The sequence below is a fragment of the Anas acuta genome, chromosome 4, assembly GCF_963932015.1.
Source record: "Anas acuta chromosome 4, bAnaAcu1.1, whole genome shotgun sequence".
Lineage (NCBI taxonomy): Eukaryota > Metazoa > Chordata > Aves > Anseriformes > Anatidae > Anas > Anas acuta.
The window spans coordinates 19,624,958-19,648,932 of NC_088982.1; the positions used below are offsets into that span (position 1 = coordinate 19,624,958).

General features: G+C 37.7%; 1 long non-coding RNA gene across 2 annotated transcripts; it reads left to right on the forward strand.

Moving 5' to 3' along the window:
• Positions 1-7,577: 7,577 nt before the first annotated feature.
• LOC137855281 (uncharacterized) lies at positions 7,578-18,082 on the forward strand. 2 transcript variants are annotated; one of them, XR_011095668.1, is made up of 3 exons: positions 7,578-7,695; positions 8,026-8,158; positions 17,982-18,082. It is a non-coding gene; the product is annotated as an uncharacterized lncRNA (long non-coding RNA). The 2 variants fall into 2 exon arrangements; XR_011095669.1 differs by lacking the exon at positions 17,982-18,082 and adding an exon at positions 16,305-16,448.
• Positions 18,083-23,975: the final 5,893 nt, after the last annotated feature.

The window sequence follows — 23,975 nt, forward strand, 5'->3', positions numbered from 1 at the left end:
ACTCAAAAGACATTGAATTACAATCTGCTACTTTTTTTTTTTTTTTAATTATTATTGTTATTATTTTTGTATTTTTTGTGCGTGTTAGAGATTTTTTTGATATTCTAGTTTGTCTTTATCTCCCTTTTCAAATCAACACTAATTACTTGGGGAAATTAAAATATATCTTAGCAAAGATGTATGAAAGGGAATTTTACTTTTCTGGAGTTTTGAGACTGCAAGAGATTATTGTGATGTATTCCCAGGTAGTCAGAGATTTCTGAAGGCTACTGGAGCATATTGCTGACTCCTCCCCCTCCCCCCCCCCCCCCTTTTTTTTTTTTTTCATTCTGCAAAGATTTTTCTACCACTGTCAAGAGGAAAATAATGCACTCTGAAGAGGCCTTATACTATCGGGAATTGCAACAGTAGGTATTTTTCATAAACACATGAAAATAATTATAAAACAGTAAAATACCTAAAACTTTTGTTTTTCTAAGTATAAGATGATATCTCATATCTGTTATGAATGGTTTACTCAGTAACTCCCATGATTACTTTGAAACTTCTCCATGAGTCTGAGATTCACCAAATGCTTGATTTAAACTTCGGTGTATTCAAATACACATAATAAAACCAGCAGCATTTAGTTTCAGAAAAAAAAACAATTTTTTCAAAAGCAATTAATCCTGTTAAGTATACGACTCTATATGTAAGTTTTCAGGCAGTTGTTTTGAATTAAAACCAATGAGAAAATCAATTTACTTATCAAATTGATAAATTGATAATATATTAGGAATGTTTCTTCTGGAAGGGAAAAAGAAAGAAAAAGTGTGAGTTCACTTTCTGTTAGTACTGGCTCAACTTGATTCTTTTTGTGATGTTGTACTCAATCATATGTTGTTGTAAATCTGTAACAGTAGCTGTAAAACAAATACCGTTGAAGTAAGCCTGTATATTTCTTTCAAAAAAGCATTCAAAGCAAGAAATACACTGATTTAATACAAAGGAAAAAAAAAAAATCTCAGTTTGTGGCTCTATTCTGCCACAAAGCCGTTGAAACGACCCCTATATCATTCTCAACCTATTGTTTGGTTTATTCCATGTTCCATGAATAGAAGTGAATTGAAGTTAGTTCTTTATTCATGGATGATAAGGCATCACACCTGCCTCCTCTATTCTCTGCCTTCCTCCTCCTTGCCCCATTTGCTCTCTCATATATAGAATTCTAATTCTAACCTGAAATTAGATTTCTTTTTGACTAGTATGCCCAGAATTCTTGCTTGTACATCACAGCTGAAACTGAGTAACTTATGCAAAACAAAGCATTTTTGTATTGAGTCTTTTACAGTATCCTCACTCATTCTGTACAGAAGCAGATACTGGATCCCTGGATGTCAGTCAGAGTCTCTTCTGTTCTGCAGGGGTCTTTGAGCTTGTTAAACACCTACATCTGAAAGGTGCTAATCTGTAGACTGCTGCTTTATGTAAAACATTGATACAGCAGTCTTCTGCTGACCCAGATTTCCCATTTTCAGTTTTTATTTGCATGCACTGTCCATGGAAGTCCCTGTCTCTGACCCATTAGAGGGCTATGGGCTCTTTTGAGAAGCCACTGCAGCTCTGCACTTTATGATAATCCATAACACTAGGCAGTGAGGTAGGCATTGATAAGACATTGCTCTGTGAACTCTGCATTGGCAAGGGGAGAATGCCTTTTATAACCCCCTAGCTAAGGCAGTGTGTGCAGTGGTTTTGTTGTATCTATCATAAAAGAGAGTGATTTGAAGGTTACCTCTGTCATATCTATCAAATCACTCACAATCTACTTCAATTATCGCAGCAAAGCACAACTGAGAGTTACTTTATCTTGCAGTGAAGAAAATGGGAACAGAAGACCAGTAGAAAGGAATAAGCAAGACTCTCACAAATGCAAAACATACAGCAGAATAGAAAATGATAATTTCAGATTCATTTTATATTTAAACAGAAGAGATGAGTTCCTAAGCATTACAGATTTTTTCAACAATTTAAACAAAAACCCTAAATAACAGATTAATAACAGATTAAAAGAGGTCCCCTAGCCACTTTTCTGCATTTGCATATAAAATTGCCTTTTATTTCCTTAAGTTCTGAAAAATGCTGAAGGAAGACATGCTCTCTCTATCCTTGCACTCCTCATCATTGCCTCCTCAGGATTCAGAATCTGGATAACTCTAAGATATAAGGCAGAATGGGAACAAAAGGCCACCTTAATTGTAAAATGCAATTTCTCTTGCTGTAAAAATAGACTGATTAAGCTGTAGAACTTTTTGCCATAGTATACTGTAGCTACTAAATATTTACTTGAGACTAGGTGAGACCGAAGGAATTCACGGAACAGAGATTTGTGGCAGAGGGTACTAAATGCATAGAAAATATTTAGCACAAGATGAGCCACAGAAGGTTGAATGTTTGAAATAGAATTTTTGAGAATTATAATATTTGCTAGCTCTGTTCTTGTATTTTCCACTAGCCATGTACATTTGCTTACTGTAAAAGACAGGAGACTGGGCTAGATGGATCCTTGGATGTATGTGGTACATGTGCTTTTATATAAGAATTGCCACAAGAAGCAGCAGAAAGGCAAAGAAGGAAAATTCTGCAGTTATTTTTGCTTCTTCTCTTAACAAAGATGTACTTGGACCAAGGTGTCCTTTAGACCCACAGAGATGGTTCTAGGGAATTTGCAGTGGTGAGTGAGAAAACTGTACCTGCAATGCTTCCCCAGCTCAGTGGGGACTGACTTCATCCGATTTATGAAGGACAAAGTCTATTAACATAGTTCCCAGCACCTGAGGCATTACTGTGGAAGGAATTTTAGTAGCAATGAGGCTTTGGTTTGTATTGGTTTAGACTTCCATATATCAAACTATATGATGTAACATAGCGTTTCTGGTTCCAACTGTGCCATCTCTAAGAATTTCTTACAGGCCACCTGACCACTGTAAAGATTAAGACTGGAAAAAAAAAAAAAAAAGTGAAGAATATGTATTTTCCCTCCATTGTTTTTAAAGAAAGCTTGTTGCTGTGTCAAATTTGGAACCTACAGTGCATGAGCCAGCAGCGTACCCTTGCAGAAAAGAAGGCTATTGATATCAGGGGCTGCACTTGACACTGTCAGTGTCAGTCCTGGGCAGTCTGTTGTGGGTGGTCCTGCTTAAGTAGGGGGTTTGGACCAGCTGAACTCCAGAGGGTCCATTCCAACCTCAGCCATTCCGTGATTTTGTGATCACACACAGATGTGAGTGGTCCCTGGCAGCTGTTTCTTCACAGCAGTAGATAGATGAAGACAAAGCCATTGAACACGAGCTTGCTGTACTTCAAGGAAACTATTTCACTTACCTTGTGCAAAGCATGCCAGACTTGTCAGATTTAACCTTTCATTGACATTCACCCTAGGATTCCTTCTTTTCATTGTACCACTCTATGTGCAACTAACTAGATTACTTGAGTCCTCCAGGCAAAAATAGATCATTCTGCTTCTGTATGTGCATGATTCACATAATTTAGCAGAGGAACAAAGGATCTGTGATTGCTAAGATGCAGAGGAACCTGTACTTATGTTACATCCTGAGTTCTGGCAATCTGATAAAAATATATATCCTTCACCATTCAGTACATTATTACTATGGGGAGAAACAGTTGGAATTCCTGAAAGAGGAACAAGGGCAGACAGTTCTTTGGGAAATACTGAATATCCTAAAATGGTAAATGGTCCTCCTGGCATTTGTGTTTTAGGATAGCCCTGGCTAGAATACGTATATTAGCAGCAGCTGTCACCAACCCCAGAGAACAGAGGTACATTTATATGGCAGAACAGGTGCATACCTTGCCTTTGTTTTCTATTTTTTCAGGCACAGCTATCATAGATTCAGGTTTCTGTCGGGATTAGAGAATTTGAGTCACTTTCTGGTAAACTTTTATTATAATAGTTGTATTTTTAAACATTTAGAAACAAAATTGATACAGCAGTAATTATTAGGAGAGGCCTCCTATTTCTTTCATTAGATCCACTACATATGATCTAATGCTGTACTACAGAAAAGATCAAAATGTTTTCTCTTTCTTTTGTCCAAAGACAGTTACAGTCATACACAAATACATCTAAGCAGAATGTGACATGCAGGTGGTCTTTGGACATCACCTACATTTTTATATTGATCTCCCTGATTATTTTCATTATTTGAGACTACAGCAAATATCAAACTTTAAATCTTTTTTGTCTCCAAAGCTTTTAAAGGAAAAAAAAAAAGGAAAAAATACTGAAAGGAGCAGAATTTCTGGATATGGAAAGCTTTTAAAACTGATTATATTTCTTTTGTTGTGAAAAGATTTAAAATGAAAAGGTCAGCAGAGTGTATTTTTTCCTAAGCTCTTGAACTCTTAACGGGTGTCAGTCTGATTTTACCAATTTTTGTTAATACAGTGGTAAAGGAAAGGGAAGAACCAAGGTTAATTCCAAATAGCACTATGTTGAATTCTATTAATAAAAAGTAAGATTAGGTTGTATTAGACGAACCATGTCTTTTTAGAATATAGCTTCCTGTTAATTGCAAATGTATTCAAATTGTTCTCTAAAACAGAGATGGAAGTAGAGCCTAAAATCACATTATGACCTGAAGCTATCTTAGAAGTAAGGAAATTATCCATCTTTTTCAGCCATAAAGAATTTCTATATTCAGTGCACCTGTGCTTTCTTTTCTCTCCTTTAGACTTTTGAATCATGAAAGAACAAGAAGTAATGATACTTAGCATGGAAAGAACTAGAACTGTCACTTCCCACTAATTCCAGATTACAATTTATTACACTTTTCCGTCCATTTTCTTATGATTCTGTTTGGTGTCTGGAAGCTTTCATGACGAGGAAAGCTGATTATATCATGAAATAATTTTCATTACTTTTTCTGGAATCAGAATAATTTCTACAGCATATTTTTAGAGAATACCATGTGAACATTTGCATTTTGACAACATGCTGACTTTATTGTTTGATTGACTCTGCAGTCATAAAACAATAAAGAGATTCTATGCCAGGGAACTTCAAAACAAATATATTACATACACACATACATATATAAATTTAATTGTCTTATATTTTATTTATTATTTTTGTCTGTGTATGTACATATATGTATATATATGTATATATATACATACACAGACACACACATAAAATATATATATTTTAAACAGCTGTTAACCAAAAGATCTTTCTGGCAGGAATAGGATTCTTAATGTGTGTGTCCTGACCTCCATCCCAGTTTACTATGTGGTACTATGTGAGACAGCTTCTTTGTGCCCTCAGGTTGTGTTTCAGTAATAGAAGTAACTGTTCCTTGTGTGTACAGTATTGATGTTTGTAAAATGTTTTGAGTTGCCCTGAGATTGAAGCTGATAAGCCAGTTCAAAGTCCTGATTACTAATGTACAGTTAAACTTCAGACATGGATTTACCAGAAGACTCTAAGACTGAATCCTCCTTGATAAAGTCTCCATTAATCTTGCACTAACAGAGATACATATGCCCTCCAGTGTCTTGATTCATTAACATGATTTCCATAATGACATACCTGGAATGAAAAAGTTCACCTTTCTACTCAGTAAATGAGTTGGAACAAATGTAGAGAACATTGACCTTACAGAGAGGCTTCTGGGTGATTAAATTGTTGAAACCATGTCAGTAAGTGCATTACCCACTATAGAAACTTCCCTGTGGTGCTAATGAAGGAGAGAGGATAAAGATCTCTGTAAACCAATTGTCCATGTGTTTCCATCTGGCTAAGAGAGGATGGAAAAATTAAAAGGGGTTTATCTAATCACAAGTCCTTACTTTTTTCCTCCACTCTGCTGCTGTGGAATGAAACTTAAAAACAGTGCAGAGATTGTGAATTGAAAGGCTTTTTGGTCTTGCACAAACACTCAGATGTACTTAATTCATCTCTTGCATTGATTTTTCATACCTAATCAGTGGAAATTCCAAGGTGTTATGGTGAAGGGAACCATATAAAAGCTTGGCAGATAGATAGGACCAGTAGTTTTCATGTCTTTGAAAAAACTTTACCTTTCAGTGCATTTGTACCACATATCTTCCTGTAGATCTAGAAAGAGTCAGAGGACTTTTAGGGGGAGTTAAAGAACATAGAAAGCAGAGCAGCTTTTCACTGGCACTTTTAATATATTATCCTTTCTAAGCTTAGCTTCCTGTTTGCAGATCTACAGTTCTCCGTATAATTCAGTGCCCAGCAAGAAGTTCTGCATGCCTGTGCACAGAATATTAAACTACAATCTAATACAAAAAGGAATCTGTCCCGGTGCACATGAAGACTGGGGTGTTTTCTGTGCTGTGCTGCTCTTTTTCAGCTTATAAGCCTACAAAAATCATACAAAGACATGGCAATAGCAAATTCACAGGTTCAGTCTTTTAAAAGCTCACAATGGATATAACAAAAATGTTCATGAAAGAGTGCTAACAGAGGTTTTCCAAAATCGATTTTTTTCTTATTCTCTCTGACCACATCTCAGTCAGAATGATACCCTTGTGACCTACAAAATGTCTGAGAGAATAAAAATGCAGCAGCAGCTGAGCAAAGAGTAGAACTTTCCAAGTCAGGAAAAAAGGCAAAAAAGCAGGAGAAACAGGACAAAATGTCCAACTTAATCATATTCTACAATGTAACTTTGCTATGGCTGAAAAGTTTCAGTCTTCATAATGTTAACATTTCTCTTCTACCATGTGAACTTCACCTTGCCCAATAATTAATATGCAGAAAATAGATTATTTTATGAAACATACTTGCATGAAGTAATTCATATGGTCCAAGATTATTGGCTGCTCCACAAACAGCTGAACTCATGAAGTGTTTTCTCTTATAATTTGTGTCATCTGTCTCTAACCTTTTCCAGCTGAGTTCTCTTTCATGTCATCTATGATATCCCTTACAAGCAAGAGACAGCAATGCTGTGCCTAGTCTGGAACTATCTGCGCACTGATCAGCCAGCCAGGCTGCACTTGCTGACTGGCTGGAAAGCGGCAGCCAAATGGAGTGTATACTGGCAGAAATCTGTTCGCCTTTCTCTCAGCAGGACAGCAGTTTAAACCCTACTCTTCTCTCTAACTTCTGATTTTCACAATATTTGAAGGAACATAATTATCATTGATACTTCTCTTTAATACGTAGCTGAATACAGAGAGAAGGGTTCAAATATTATGAAGGATAGGGGAAGAATAGGCAGATAACTAGACAGAGTTAAATGTGATATATCACATATATTGCATTTGCAATATCCAATTCCTTTCCTTTAGGAAAACAGAAAAAGCAAAACAAAAGTACAAAGACACAACCTATATTTATGGATAGAGAGTAACAGTCTACAGAGCAACGTAAGAAATGCAAATGATTAAATCTTTACTCTGATGAAAGTGTTTTCATCAGAAAAAAAAGATATGTATTTACCAATTTACTGAAGCCATACCTATTTGCAGACCAGGTTCCTGGCTGTCAGCAGAATGATTTCCTTTAATTTCTGAAGGCTGCTCTAAAGAGGAGACAATTAAGCCTTGGTACAGGTGTTTTAAGAGGAGTCTTAAAGAGTCTTTGGTACCTACCCCTACATTGCTCCAAAATCATCTACCTGGCAGCATTAGGGCTAGTCTTCTGGTTAGAACAGCAGAAAGGTGGGTTATTTCATGCCAGGTCAGATACTGATCCAGTTTACTGTACATCTCCAGAATAGTTATTCTAGCAGAAATAAAATTGGGAAACAACATTCCAGGAGTACCTGGTGCACCATGGGGCAAGGGAGGAAAAGAGTGGTTGTGACTGAGAAAAGGGACAAAATGTCCTTAAACTGGCTTTCCTACTAAGCTGCTTGTACCCAGAACCACCTCTGCAAAAGAAGCTAAGGTGGTATTAATTTGAGCATAATAATTTTAGCATTCCACACAGGTAAAATGGAAGGAAAATAGTATTTGTGTTTTGATTTGCTCTATTTTAATGGACTTTAGATTACAGAGTAAATGCTGAAGTCTTTGCTCATACTAAAAGACAATTAACTTCGCTTGGTTGTCTAATAGTCCTCGCTGTCATTCACCGGGTGTGAGATCATCAATACTGCTTTGTAGAGAAAGCCTCATGGTGGTAAGTAAACCTGGTGAATATAACTCATGTGGCCTGAAGAAAAGCTAAAAAAAATAATAAAAAAATCAATATCTTCTACATTTGGCCCTATAACCACAATATTGTGTCAAGCAAGAAATTAATCATTATGGCCAAACTAATACAAAACAGTTCATTTAATGTTTTTGTCACTTACCATTGACAAACTAATATTTAGGAGTGTGCATTTTAGTATGACCGTTCCTAGCTATAGGCTAAGAATTACCCTTTGCATAAAAACTCCACATGATTTCTGGTTCAGAGGGTGCTATAGATAAAGCCCATAAAAATGCTGTTTCAAGCATAAGTGTCTGGTTTAGCAGTGAGCATCAGTGCAAATGAAAACTGCAAATAGACAGCTGGGGATGACAGCATAAAAATCACATGCTGTGTAGTTGTCCTCCACATTGTATCTCTGGCTGGTCCATTGCAGCTATGCTGTGCAACAGTCAAGAAGTCAGACACATACAGAAACAGAAAAGGCATTTTTATTAACACCTATACACTTACTTTCTATTATGCTTTTATACATGAAAGAGGTGAAGCAATTAATTGAATTCTCTTCTAGTGTCTGTGGACCTACAGCAATATGTTTCAGACAAATTAGTCAAGATAAAATCAATACAGTTTACATTTTATATGTAAATGGTTGCTGAAAATATATTGTTTACTTTAGTGGCAGTTTTGGAAGTGGAAAGCTTTGTTCAAGAAAAGCAGCTATACTCACTGTACCTGAAAGCGCTGGCTGCCTTAACCAGGTACAGGGATTTGGGAAGGAAAATCTACTGAGAGCATGGTAACAGCATGGGAGCTGCAGAGTTAGTTCTAAGGCACTGGGAGGCCTCTCTGCAGTTTTAGGCAGTACTGTCTGTCTGTCTACATTATGTCAGAAATCATTCCTTCAAAAGCTTAATATTGGAAAGATTTAAAAATACGTCTTTCTCTGCTCCAAGCCTGCCAGCTGTATGTTGAGCCTTTTAGGATTTACCCAATAAGACTATGTAATTAAATGCCAGCAAACTTGCCTAAGAGCAATAAAATCCGGTCTTTTTTAAAAAATAATTTTTTATTTTTTATACTTCCAAGTATGTTGCATGATTGAAACAAACCATCTTTTCATGTGTAGAGATTTGTGTGCTTATGAGTTGTGTGAAATCTAGTCAATCTGATAGTCATGACTAATAAATATGTGTGTGTGTAAGGTAAAGAATACATAGAACTGGATAAATGAAATAGAGATGCCCAGATGTCATCTTTGTACTGGGAAGTCCTATGATTTCAGAGGGTTTTTCTTAGATGGGCACGCTGTGGTGACACTGCTTGGTAAAAGTGAATGGATCTGTCTCTGAGAGAAACAAGAGAAAAGGTAGAGAAGTTGAGAGAAAAGCATTTGAGGACACAGTGAGAACAAACATCATGAATGTAGTTTTGTGAAAAGCTTAGAGAAAGATCTTTTGGGCTAAGTGCTAGCTAGAAAGAGTCTTGACCCCATGGGCAAAGAAACTGTATCTCCTGCTGTTTGATTTCTGCTGCATTCAGGGAAACCAGACCTTGTGCATTCTTTGTAAATAAACAGGATGACACTGAAGAAGTATCTGACACTATTATCAGCTTCACCTCCTACCTGAAATAGCCCTTGGGCTAACCACTTAGGTCAAAAATGGGTCCTTTCAATGCTGCTTGAAATGTATTTGCTTTCAGAAAGGCTTTCATCATTGATTCCCTTACTAGTGATATGCAGTTCTAAATTTTTTCCTGTGTATCACGTGTGCCTACATTGGAATATGGATATCTCAGAAGGGAAGAACTCGCAGTGTGTGTATTGTATTTTCAAAAGAAGTGCTTTACAAGAAATTCAGAATGCAACTGAGACATAAGAAACGTAGAACTGCAGTTGCCTGAACAGCGTTAATTTCGTTTAGCAATTAATTGGGATCACCAAACCATTTACTCTGCAGGTACGTATATACAAATGAAAAATGTTTTACTGAAAAATATTGAACAATTTCATCTACAAGCTATCTACAAACATTGTAAAATTTGAAATATATTATATAAAAGCATTGTACTGAAGACAATCTAAAGATTGCCTCTAAGTAACTTGACTTATTTTGGCTTCACTGATCCTTATCCAAATTGTAATTATTTTACATTACACTCTAACATCTTTGTGTTGTACAGAAGCTTGTGATATTTCTAGTGATTTAGATAGAACTCTTCAGAGTGTAAAATGCTTCTCTTGCAAAAATTGACTCAAAAAAAGAACAGATTTCTAATCTCTTGTTGTAAAAGTAGAAATGCTCATATAATGCATGCTTTAAAACAACCAATAGTCACCGTATGAAGAACATTAATGCAAGAGAGGACAGATGTGCATTTAACTGCATGCTTTCTTAGAAAACTTAGACTCATATAGGCGGATGTCTGAAAACAGTCATTCAGCAGTTAACTGTTCCTAAGCTGATAAAATTTTCTTGTGATCAGTCTGCTCACCTTTAATATGAATAATAACTTCTGTCTATTTTTAGCATCACTTGAGCAGTACAACTGACATAATTCCAAAATATGTAAGTTGAATTTGCCACCAGGCTGTTAATGATCTCATTGCAATCAGGAGTAAGCATACTAGCTATATAGACAAGCTCATTCCTCTCAAAGCAAGAAACAGTGAAGGGGTAAAGGCCTCCTGTGCTTCATGTTCACTCTATAGCTCTCTTGTTCAGCCCTTTGAGAAATTCTTGTCCTGACGCCAGGGTGACTATGGACTGTCACAGTCTTCAAAATCTCCTAGGAAGAAGAGAGGCAATGGGAGGTTTCCTGAGCAATACACCAAATAGAAGTACTATTGGTTGAACAGTGGAGACAGTAAAATGTGCTTTTCCTTTGGCTTCCACCAGCCATGGACAGAGGCGATTTATACCCAACATTTCTGTCCTCTTGAGATGAAGCCACTAGGTAGAGTTAGGCAAATATTTCTTCTTATACTGCAAATAGTCCAAGAATGTGAGACTACACGACTAATATACTTGGAGATGTGGCAGTGATGATGAAAAGGGAAAATGGCTCCTGGATATTCACCTTAGTATTTAGATTAATGGTCAATGATACTCTGTTTTATGTGGAGAGATTTTTTATGTGTTTTCTCAAAACAAATATATATTCAATTTTAAAAAATGAATTATTATTTTATTTTTGTTTCACAGGGAAACTTAGTGGTTGTTGGTTGGGAAAAATAGTGGGAGAAAAAAAGACAAAGGAAGGTCTGATAAGGTATTTAGTGATTATAGACATCTTCAGTGAGTGTTCAGGTTGGTGTGACTTGTTCAATTTAAAAAGGATTCCTAGCAGCTTTGGCTCATGGTCTTGTAACAGCAAAAAAAAAAAAAAAAAAAAAATTACTTCACACCAAAGGAATAATACACAATAGCTTACTTTGCTTTGAAGCAACAAAGTGAATAACAAAATGATTTTGGCCTCCTGAGCTTGAAGTCTGTGGTTCCATCACTGAGTAGCTGCAGTCATGGAGCTTCACCTGCTCCCTTACAAATAAACAAAATAGCCTAATGTTTAAATGACTAGAATAAGTCCTAACATAACGTCTGCTTTCATACTTCCAAAAATTTCCTTTAATTTCTTTAGTCTTGATGAGGAATTAAATTGTCCTTTTGCATGTTTGAAATTTATGTTTTCCTTTATGCTCTCCACTATAATTGCCATTGTAAACAGAAGCTAAAATGCCCTGTTGGGGGGGGGGGCGAAAGGGGGGAGGAGGAAGGAGGAGAACAAGACCCCAGCACCCTCAGTCCTCTTTATATCTTACAAGATCCTATTTCCTTATTCCTTATCATTATTCCTAAAAGATGCAATTCAGTTCTTACTGAAGTCCCTGGAAAGAATTCTGTTGATTTTAATGGGTATTGTATAAGGCTACTTAATAGTTTATTGTTGTGAACTCTTTCACCTTGGTCACTTGTCACTGCTCACTCGGTGGTTTAGATGAGAGTGAGGCAGTTGCAAGCATTGCAAGGTGCTCTTTTAGATGTACTTGCATAGAATTGCAAGCACTGCATCTTATAAAACCTGCTCTAACCTGTGTTTAGGGACTTTTAGGTAGTAAAGAATATAATTTAATTCCCTTTGAGATTTCTTTAGGAGGAATTGGCAGCCCATCTTGCTTTGGGAAGATATTTGGCATGACAGTATATTGACTTTATAGACTTTCTTTCTCACTTCCAGTGAGACACATTTACCACTGAATGATCAACATAATGACAATCCTTATAGCACTAGCATGAAGTTCCCCAAAAAGATGTTTTCATTTTGCAATAAAGTTGAATTGTTTTCTGTAAAATATTTCAGTGAACATAAACCAATTAACCCCTTTCCCTAAGTGAAGTATGTACATGGAAAGAGTTTGTTAAAGAGAAATACCAGAATATTTTCTATTTAACTTGACAGCATGCTAACACAATATACTGCTGTATCTTGATAACATATAAGGCAATAATCTGAGCAGCTTACTAAAATGTGTGCAAAATTCCATCTATCATGCTGAAAACCTTTCTGTATAAAACGTGATTCCTTAGAATCACTGAAGCAAATCTTATTTAAATTGGCTTAAATTCCAGCACTCTGCCTTTTAGAATCAAATTTAGTTAGCTAAAATGCATTCCATCTAAAAGGCAAATTCATAAATGGGCAGAGGTACTCTTGTTTTTTCTGCATAGTGTCACTTTTAAAAATTAAGTTCAAAGGTAGCTACCCCAATCTTATAGTCAACTCTAGCTGGTCATGCCAGTATTAAAATATCCACTAGGAAAGCTTTCTGGCCAGCAACATCTTACTCTGTCTTAATTAGAAGCACTGAGCAGCAAAAATTGTCAAGAGATTCTTGCTCTTTGTAGCAATTATTCACATTACTGGGGCATGGTTTGCTTCTCCAAGGAGAACTGCAGGGCTCCATAACTATGGAGTCATTTTGTGCAAGATAGAAGAGCTTCCAAATGAAAGACCAAAAGAGCATCCCTTTGCCCTGCTGTCCCACTGCCACACAGGGCCTGAGCACTAGAGAGCACTAAGAACTGGCAGGTGGGAACGAACTGTTTGTATCTCATGAGGCACAGTTACTCTCCATCTCCCAGCTAAGGGAATGAGGTAACACAAACTTGAATCTTCCAGGTGTAATGTGTCTAATGTTCTGCCAATGTAAGAAACAGTGACCCACGGTAGCTTCTACAGCTTGGTTACTTTAAACCTTGTGAGAACTTTTTGTGGATGAAATTGCATACTTCACTTGTAAGAGAGAAAGCAGCAGATATAATGTAATGATCTAACAAAGCTTAATCGTAAATAAGACATTGACTTAAGTTTGGAGATGGCAAGGTATGCTTATTCACTGCACAGGGGACAGGGTAAGTCAGACGTGTCAGGGGGACCCTCTGGTCAAACCACGAGGTTCAGAGTACATCCTCTTGCTTCCTAAACTCCTTGAACTGAAGAGGTAAGGAGCCTAGGTATGGCTACATCCACTCCTAGTCCCAGACTTGATCAATGGTTTATGTCTAAAGGTTCAAGGATTATACATGCACAATCAAACTAAGATACGATCCTAATGAAGCTTACAGAATTTAGTAAGTACTTACCAAGGATCTGTTACAGCAAGGAATCTCTCACAAGGAGTAAGGGGTCTCTGTATCAGGCATGACCTTGAGAGGTGTCCCTGCCCAAGGGGACATCCTGTCCTGCAGCCCACTGCCATGCAGAAGAGCTCCAAGGCCTCTATTGTAAAACTGTTTCAGAAATGCTCTCCTCTGACAGGTAAGAACTTTTAATAATTCTTGATCTGAGTTGCTTCCATGACCACCTGTTTTACTCTTCTGCACACTTTTTTCCTTTAGCTTAAACAGCTCTTCTGTCTCTAATGTTTAACTCTATGATGTGTTTACACAGAGCAAACATATCCCCTCTTGGCTTTTTTTCTAAGAGATTCAAAAAGCCAAGAATTCTTTTAGTGTTCCCTGTAACACAGGCTGCTTAAACTTCTGATTGTACTGGTTGCTACCCCCTGTACTTATTCCAGCTAGAATGTGATTGCTCTTGAACATGAGTGACCAGAATTGTGATAGACTGTCTCAAAGAAAATTTTGGAAGTGTCTTATATAAATGCCATGAATACTTTCTTATCTACCAACAATATTTCACATAATACCTTTGAAAGATAACTTTGCCTTTCCACATGGGCACACTGTACTGTTGATTATTAGACATTACAGATTTACCTTCCCTCTCCCAGTTCCATCTCAAATATTATGAATATTGTAAATTCATTATAGTTCCTACAGGTATAACTTTGAGTTTTTGCATTACTTAATTTCACCCAGATTCTTTTCCTACAGTTCTCGGGGTGTGGCACTGCGATTCTCCTTTATGGACTTTTTGTGGGATCTAGCTCAACTGAGTTTCAGTCATGCAATTTCAAATAAGATGAAGGCCGTTTTAAACTCTGCTGGGCCTAATTTGTCATTATGTTATTCCATTTCTGAGTCACTGTAACTCCATGGAGTTCAACAGAGTTATGCAAGTATAAGTTTGGATTAGCATATGAATCAGACCTTGTGATGTCCCCCTCCCTAATTGCAGGCCATGTTTATTTTCTCTAAAAGGTAAATTATTCATGAAGTCAGAGAGTGTACGTTTATTATTTGAACAAATGGTAACTAACATAATGAAATCATAAGAATCTGCATTTTTCCAGAATTAAATTCTGAGTGAGCATTGTTTCTGGTTCAGATATAGGACAGTTAATCTAGAGGATAATCTCTATTGTTCATAGTTTAGGATTAGAAGAGAATAAGGGTCCTATGAATACTATTTATAACTATAACAAAGACATTTAATCAGTCTGAAGTAATTTACTGAAAGCAAGTCAGAAGCCTCATTAGGTTATTCTCTGATTTAAGTACAATATACATAGAAAGTAAGGTTCTTCACTGGGGGTGTCATCAGACATTGGAACAGGCTCACCAGAGCAGTGGTCACAGCACCAAGCCTGATGGAGTTTAAGAAGCATTAGGACAATGCTCTCAGACCTCTGCTTTTTGGGTGGTCCTGTGTAGAGCCGGGAGTTGGACTTGGTGATCCTTATAGGTCCCTTTCATCTCGGGATATTCTACGATATTCATTGAAAATGTCCCTCAGTTTGCAATGACAGTTTTGAGAAGGATGGGTTGAGTGGGAGTTTACAGTAAGAAATGACTGGTGTACATATGAAGCAATGAAATCAAGTATAGTAGGATGACTTGCTGTCTGATCTCTGTACCTGGTTTTGCTCTCAGTGTACAGGTTAGCTCTCTCATGCCAATCTAATGTCCTAACAACAGTAGCAGTATTTAGAACTGCTGCAATTAGTCCTTCTTGTGTGTTCACAGTCCAAAACCTGACCAGCTGCAGGTAGAAATACTAATGCCAGTTACCGCTCAGGGGTATAATTATCTAGATTTAAGCCTGGATGCAATTTTTCAGCAAGGGCACAGGTTTTTATACTTGTCATTTTCTGAATTAGAATATGTTCTGACAAAGTTAGTATAATCTGTGAAATATCAAGCTGGGAAGTGACAAATTGTGGACAAAACCCATGCAACTTGCTTTAAAACAAGGTATAATACTATATAACCAACTGACTGAGCTTAATGATTGCTTTTCTGTCTGTCAGCACTGAGAAAGTTCTTTACAGCTTTAGGTAAAAAAGGAATGCTGTACTCCTTTCTGGAGTTTTAAACCTTTGTTTTCATGTATTTTACCTTTTACCCAGCAATTAATAGACTAGAATAGTCCAATTTTAAGATGACATCTGGCCAATGTTTCTCTCTGATTACATGTTCCAGAAAGGAAATTTGAAATTGCAGGTAACAAATTGCATCAAAACAGCTGGAGTAAGCATGGCTGACATAGGCAATACAATACCCAATGTCTTGGTTTAAAACTGGGAGGACTGTGCTGTTTTGCACTGCATAAGACAAAAACCATAAGGAGTTCCAGCTGGGCATTCTCATAGAGGGACATGAAAGGATCTGGCGGTCAGAAACAGTGTGAAAGCGCAGTGAAAATCTTTGTGTTTCTGTTTATCTAGAGGCAAGTACTTTTGAAGAAACCTGTGAGTATCTGAGTGGCTCTGAAGTCTATCAGCAACTGCACTGCTAACTATACAGATATAGCATACACAAAAATCCAGATTCCATTGATCTAAAACTCCCATTGATCTAAATGGCATGAATTCACCAGCAATGGAAAAGGCACTAAGGGGCAGACCCTCTGCCAAGGTATTTAGACACTATGTAAAGTAACACAAGACAAGAAGCCATCTTTCCCCCTTGAGAAGTAGTCAATCCTGGTGAAGCAGGTTGGATTCCTGGATCTCATGCTGGAGCTGACTGGGGATGTTGGTTGGGAAGATCCTCCTCAGAGAAGTGGGTGCAGGTGTGCTAATGGTGTGGTTTGTGGGGTCCCCTGGTGCATGCCCTTTCTGCAGTGAGAGGAAGATCCCAGTCACACATGCTCTGTACGTACAGACAGACATACCTCTGCAGACACCCTCAGGGGCAATGGGTGTTGTCAGGATCGCTCTGCCTCTGGTCCCCGTCTGCACCCTTTTAACTCATTTTCAGTTTTGTAACCCCCAAATTCTGTCATATGTTCCATTGATACCCCCCAGACTTTTTTGTTTTCCCTCTCTTTCTGTTTCTTGTAGCCCTTTCCTTTTCAGTAGGGCTGACTGGGCTAGTGCCCTCAAAGGGAAAAGGAGAGAAGAAGTGCAATTTCATTTAAATCTTATGAATATAGGCATCTGAGACCCAGATCAAAGCTGTTTTTCTTTATTTTTTCTTCAGACATAATACCGAAGAGAGAGAGGCAGATTATACCAATAAGTACCAATTTTACATGCAAAATTTATTTTCAGAATTACAGTATTCTTTTAAAAATACGCCTGAAATTTGTAGCAATGTCCATGAGATCACAAACAACTAAATCTGAGCATTCTACATTAAAACAGAGACCTCCATTCCTTTTTATTTTAAATGTTGGAATACAGCTTTTTATTAACTTGAAGGTACTTTGATAACTCAGAGGAAGAGTAAGGCTCAAGAAACAGCAGTCTTATTTGAGATTCCCAAACAGCAAAGAACATGCCTGTGGAAATATACAGCTGCTTGCATGAAACACAAGAAGGAAGCCCCAAGTGTAGAAGCCCTGCCTACCAGTGCCTGCTGTGCGGCTGGCAGCAGGAAGCAATGAGGCCAGGTTTTCAATCACTTCATGGTAGACAGAGTTAGGTACAGGAACTAGGGCTTCACTAGTCAAGGAAATGCAGATATTCTCTGCAGGGAAGGTCACAACATAGCTAGGAGAGTAAGAAAATAATAGAGACAACATAACAGAAAGCAAAGCGATCATTCCAACATACAGAAATAAAATAAGCTTGAGAAAGATGGTCATTTTGAGCAAGTTCCTCAGAACTTGCCTTGTCTAAGTTTCACAGAAAATCAGTGTTATATAACCAATTAAGATTTGTTTCTGTTCCTACATCGACTGTAATAAATCCTGTGTAAATATTAGGTTTCTGTATTATTGACAAGAACTGTCAAGGATTCTGAGAAAGGAGATCAGCAGTAAATATGACTTCAAAATAATAATTTGAAGTGATTACATCTGAGATACTTCTCATATAGCAGAATGCATAAGCAAACATTGCCAAGTTAGTCATTATATCTCCTCTCTGTGTCAAAATATTTTCTCTCCTTTCTTTCAGGATAATTCCTTTCAGAAATATTTATTTCCTGGAGATTGGAGGTGAAACCCTGGCCCCACTGACACTAGTGACAAAGTAATTGATGGCTTCAAAGGGTCCAAAATATTTTAAGTATCATCCTGATCAACATCAAGATTTCAAAAATTAAAACCATTTAATACTGACATTTGACTGAATGGTTTTTATTCTATTATTACAAGCCCAAACTGCTATTTTGTCTGACATAGATGTAGTATAGCCAGTGGCACTGTTTAATTTCAGCATTCCCATATAGCCTAGACTTTGTCGCTCTCGCACTCCGCACAAGTAAAGGGGACTGTGTGGAACAGATGGCACCGCCTGGACCACAGTTCAGAGTATGTCCTGATTTGTGATAGAGTTAAAATTCTGAAGGTTATTCCTGAGTAGTTAAAATCCTTACTGAGAGGAAAATCACCTGATGTTCTCCAAGCCTTAGAGTTGTCTCTGGAAAGAGTGATGGTCTGCAATCAACTGTAATAAAAGAGTGGAGGAACACTGAGTCAAAATCTATTGATTAATGTAACTCATTGTTTTTCAAAAACAAATGATCCAGCTGTATAACCTGCTAGAAAATAGATAATGTAATTTAGAGCTTTTTCTTCCTACTAGAACAACTTTTTAGGAGATCATAAATGAAATTACATGCTTTCAGAGGCACTAAAAATCATGTTTTGTCTTTTACAAGAGGTTGGGACTCTAACATTGGCTGTGCAGTTAATTTATGGGATGGATTTTCATGAAAACATCCCTGTTGTGTAAAACCTTTGAACTTACAGGACATAATTTGATAAAACATTTTTGATTCTAACACCGATACTTTATACTTTCTTATTTCTTTTTTTTTTTTTCAGATTGTTCTTCTCTATATACATCTCTACTTTAATAATACACGTCTGCTTTCATTTCCTACAGGACTTTATAGGCAACAGAATATAAAAACTGCCATATTGGGTCAAACTGAAGATCAGTGTCTTTCACTGATTAGACGAGTGGTCTTTCATTGACAGTGACCATTATTGGATACTTAGAGTTTAAAAAGCCAAAGGATAAAATGTCTTTCCTAGGTTTTCTCTCATTGTCTGTCAAACAAATAGAACTTCTGCAGCCCATACTGGACCAAAAGCATTATGTTTACTAGCTGTTGATGGCCCTGGAATTTCTCCAGTCCTTTCTGGAAATCACTAACTTTCAGCTTTCACAGCATTGTGTGGTGCAGTCCCACAGTTTAATAATGCTGTAATAATTGTAGAAAGTGCCTATAATTAATTGTTATAGTGTATTGTTACATTGTTATAATTATATACATTGTTAATTGTTATTACTAAGTGTTATATTTAATATCCTATAAACTGTCATAATAATTTCCTATTCGCCCTCTGTGTACGATTAATGACTCAAAGACTGGAGTAATATGTATTGCTGTTGTAACTATTTCTTCCTTATAAAACAGTTTTCCAAGGCATCATAAGTCTTCCTTTCTTCAGAAAATCTTTTTCCAAGCTGAAAAATCTTAGTTTGCTTAGTCTTTTCTCATATAGAAAGCCTCCAATCCCCTGGAAGTTTTTTTGCCATTCGTTTCTGCTATGGGATAACTAAAACCTTATATATTGTTCAAGGAATGAATAGACTCTGTATTTACATGGTGCTATAGTTTTGTTTTCTTTGTTTACTTTTTTTTTTTTTTTTTTTTGACTACTGCTAACTATAGTGGTTACAAACTGTAGTTCAGAAAGCCATCCACAGTGACTCCAGGATATCTTTCTTGAGTTGTAGCTTATTCAGAGACCATTCTGTTACAGGCACACTTAGGATTTTCTCCCCATGAACAATTCTTTTCACTTATCGTCAAGTCATTTGATTTGCCATGATCTGTCTATTCATTCAAAATCTTCAGATCTGATTCTTTGCAGTTTTAAATTTAACTGTAATGAGTAATTTTATGTCTAACATCTATGTTACCTTATTACTCATCCTTTTTTTTTTCCCCATACTGTTTATTTCATATTCATATCCATATTGAACAGCTGTGGTGGTGTACTCTCCTGGGCCACCCCTGACCTGGGCCACCCCTGATGTAACCCTTCACCCATAGCCCTGCATGGATGATAACCATCAGGCAAACATGAAGAATACGTCTGGTCATGATAATTGAACCAGGCTCCAAGTTGATTTGGGGGAGATAGATCCAAGGGCTATAGAAACATGTACCAACCATATATATATATATATATATATGACTGGAATGTAAATATGACTAATAGTCAATCATCTTACCCCATAAACAGGGAACATCCCACAGCCCATTGAGCTCTCCTGTACTGCAGGCTGTGTGCCAGTGTGCCAGGATCTTCTTGAAGAGAGAGATGACTCAAGGTTACTCCTTGAGGTTGAGAGATTCCTTACCTCTGACAGATACTGGGTAAGTGACTAATAGCTAGCTTGTTGAAACTTTGCAAGTGATTTGCTAAGCATGCTGAAGCTTTGTAGTCTTAGCTGAGTGATAGAAAGGATTGATTGTGCATATAATCCTTTAGGCATAAATCATTAAATCTGGGATTGGGATAGGATCCAGTTGTATCTTGACTCTTTGGAGTTTGGATGACAAAAGAGACTTCATTTTGAACCTTGTAACTCAATGTGAGGGTCTCTCTGATGCTTTTAGTCTGACCCTGTCCCCTATACAGTATATAATCAAGTGACCTTGACATCACGGATCTTGTTAATGTCACGTTTACCATTAGAGCTTTGTTAAATCATCATCTTATTCATGATTAAGCTTTGCTAAATCACTGTTTTCATCAATAAATATATTGCTGCTTCTCTTTTCTGAGTGAAGTTCATAATTCTTTCAGCGACAGCAATGTGCAACCCCAGCATAGATCTCTGTGCACTCTGTTGGTAACATCAATCAAAAATGTAGTAAATTCTGGTTATTGAGAAGCTGGAATGAACACAGGTCACCCACAACATCAAATCAATAGGCTTCTGGGAAAAAGTGGGATATGATCTTCCTCAGTTTGGTGAACACAATCTTTTCTCATTTGCTATTTTTACAAATAGAAGAAAAGAAAACACCTGTAGTGGGTTTATGTGGCAAGGTTTTGGTGGTGGGAGGCTGCATGGGGTAGTCTCTGCAAGAAAAACCTAGAAGCTACCCCATGTTAGATAAGGGATAGTTTCATCTGGTTGCAAAGGGACCTGCCACTACCCAGAGCCAAGCCAGTGAGCAATGTTGTTTGTGCCTCTGTGAGAGCAGATTTAAGAAAGGGAAAATACTGCTGTGCAACAGCAGCTGGGAGAGAGGAGTGAGAACCAGCCCTGCAGCCCCCAAGGTCAGTGCAGAAGGAGGGCAGGAGGTGCTCCAGGCACGCAGCAGCAGTTCCCCTGTGGCCTGTGGAGAGGCCCCTGGTGGAGCAGGCTGTCCCCCTGCAGCCCATGGGTCACACATGGAGCAGATCTCCACGCTGCAGCCCCTGGAGAGGAGCCCATGCAGGAGCAGGAGGTCTGGGGGGAGCTGCTGCCCACCCGTGGGGGACCTGTGCTGGAGCAGTTTGCTCCTGGGGGATGGACCCTGTGGTATGGACCCTGTGGGAGCAATTCTTGAAGAGCTACTGCCCATGGGAAACCCACACAGGCTCAGTTTGGGAAAGATGGCATCCCGTGGGAGGGACTGTATGTGGAGAAGGGGTAGAGAGTGACCGTGAAGCAGTGACAGAGATGAAGTGCCAGGGACTGATTGCAGCCCCCATTCCCTTGTGCTGCTTGGGGAGAGGAGGTGGAAAAGGGTGGATAGAGGGAGGGAGGAGGGGGAAGGTGTTTTCAGTTATTTTATTTGTTTCTCACTTCTCTACCTAGTTAGTAATAGGTAATAAATTTCTCTAATCTCCCTGTGCTGAGTTTGCTTTGCCCATGATAGTGACTGGTGAGTGATCTCCCTGTCCTTACCTCAGCCCTTGAGACCTTTTCACTGTATTTTCTCCCCCTTTCCCTTTGTGAATTAAGTTATCCATATGGTTTTCTTTGTTTTCCTTTGCCAAACCCAGGAAGCTGTTTATCACCTAGCTGTAATTTTAAAACCTATTTTGAGGATTTTTTTTTTTTTAACTGGAACTTCCTGGCAGAAATATTCCAGGCATTTTACAGTTATATCTCTATCAGTGATAGATGAGAAGACAATTACTGCCATAAAAATATCTCTCTGCCTGTCCTTAATATCAGACATGGGAGTCAGGGAAGAGCTAGTCAGAAAAAAAAAATAATTGGATCACCAATTCTCCAATATTCTTTCTGAGATAACTGTGGCTTGGATAATCAGGAAACAGCTGCTTCTTGACTCAAAATGCTTGGTACTTTGGGCCTGTGAGCTCAGAGGAAAAAATAAAGATGCTGTGATTTCTAGGACTTTTGCTACAGTTAGTCTGGAAATATAACACTGAAAGGAAAATAGAATTTCATGATGAAGCTTCATATATTGGCAAACTATATGCAATAAAGCATTCATTTTTTTAAACTTTGCCTTGTCCATAAATTGTCATGTTAGTATTTATTTAGAGGAACAGATGTTACTGTTTTAGGAAGAATGTGAATTATTCTTTCCTGGAGCACTTCAGTGAAGATCTGATAGTATTCTGTGGGTTTGAAAAATGTATCCACAAACCTTTTCCACAACTAGTGCTCAGCTTTAGAAAAGTCTGGAAAAGCTGTATGTGTAATTTTATTAATTCTAGTTTTGTTTTTGCTTTCTGCATGGAATAAGCACAAACCCTACTCATTTATTTAAAAATCAATATCATATAGAGAACAAATTGCTTTTATGTCTTACTTTACGGTGTTATGGCTCACACTGTATTATTGCAGTAAATGCAGAAATGTTAGCACTGTTTAAATCAAAAGTGAGCATTATAAGTTGTTTACAGACAGCAAGCTCAGCAAACAAAAGTAGCATTATGGAAAAGAAAAACACATTAATAAAGTACTTTGTCATTTAATCATTCTCTGCAGTTTGTTCAAAATTAGATTTAAAGCTGTTGGCTAATAGGTGGACAATGCTTTTTTTCCATACACGATTTTAAATAATGTGTATTCTGCTTTTCTTATTTAAAAGCTGTTATCTGTCAATACATCTAGAAACACTGATTATGGCTAGTTCTCATTAAAAATAATAATACCCATCTATTCAAGATTGTTCCTTACACTTATTATGGTTTACATAATTGTTTTTTAGTTTTTCCAAGTCAGTGACCACAGAAAGTTTTCCAGGCTTTGCAAGAGTAATGGCTAGCACAGTCTAGCTCTGTAAATGTGACATACTAATAAGCAAACGTATTTATATTACATCCCACCAACAAATCATAAGGAATTAGATTACATTGCAAGTAAAGGGTAGCCTGTAGATTTAACGCTCCAACACCATGCAGGATTTAGTGGACAGAGGCCATCGCTGATTCTCACTTGCTGTGAGAGGGGTGGAAGCTATTGAAGGAAGGTGACCTTTTTCTGTGTATTGACTGCACCTGTCTTATGCTGTGATGTGTGGATTCAACCCCCTCAAGGGCTGCTTTCTTTGGCATGCTGAGATCTGCCTGAAAAAGATGCAAAGATTTTCCTTTCACTTCAACATCCACCTAGAACATATGCTTTAGGCGTTGATTATCAAGGAGAAAAGCTCACATTCTCTTCAGCTGACTGATGTCTTTCCTTCCCCATTAGCACTGCTGAGCACAACCAACGCACAGTAGGCTCCAAGGCTCCCCTCCTCTGTCTGTAGCCCAGCTGGATCCAGTCCTGGCCCAGGGCTTGCCGTATGAGTAAAATGACTGCTGCAATTACAACTCAGTTGCAGAGCAGGGCAACTGATTAACTGTAACTTTTACAACCACAGTCCAGCTGAAGTGGGGGCAGCACTGGTCCAGCTGCACTTGTGATGCAATCTTATGTGGGTATGGTTATAACAGCTTCAGAACTCCACACAAG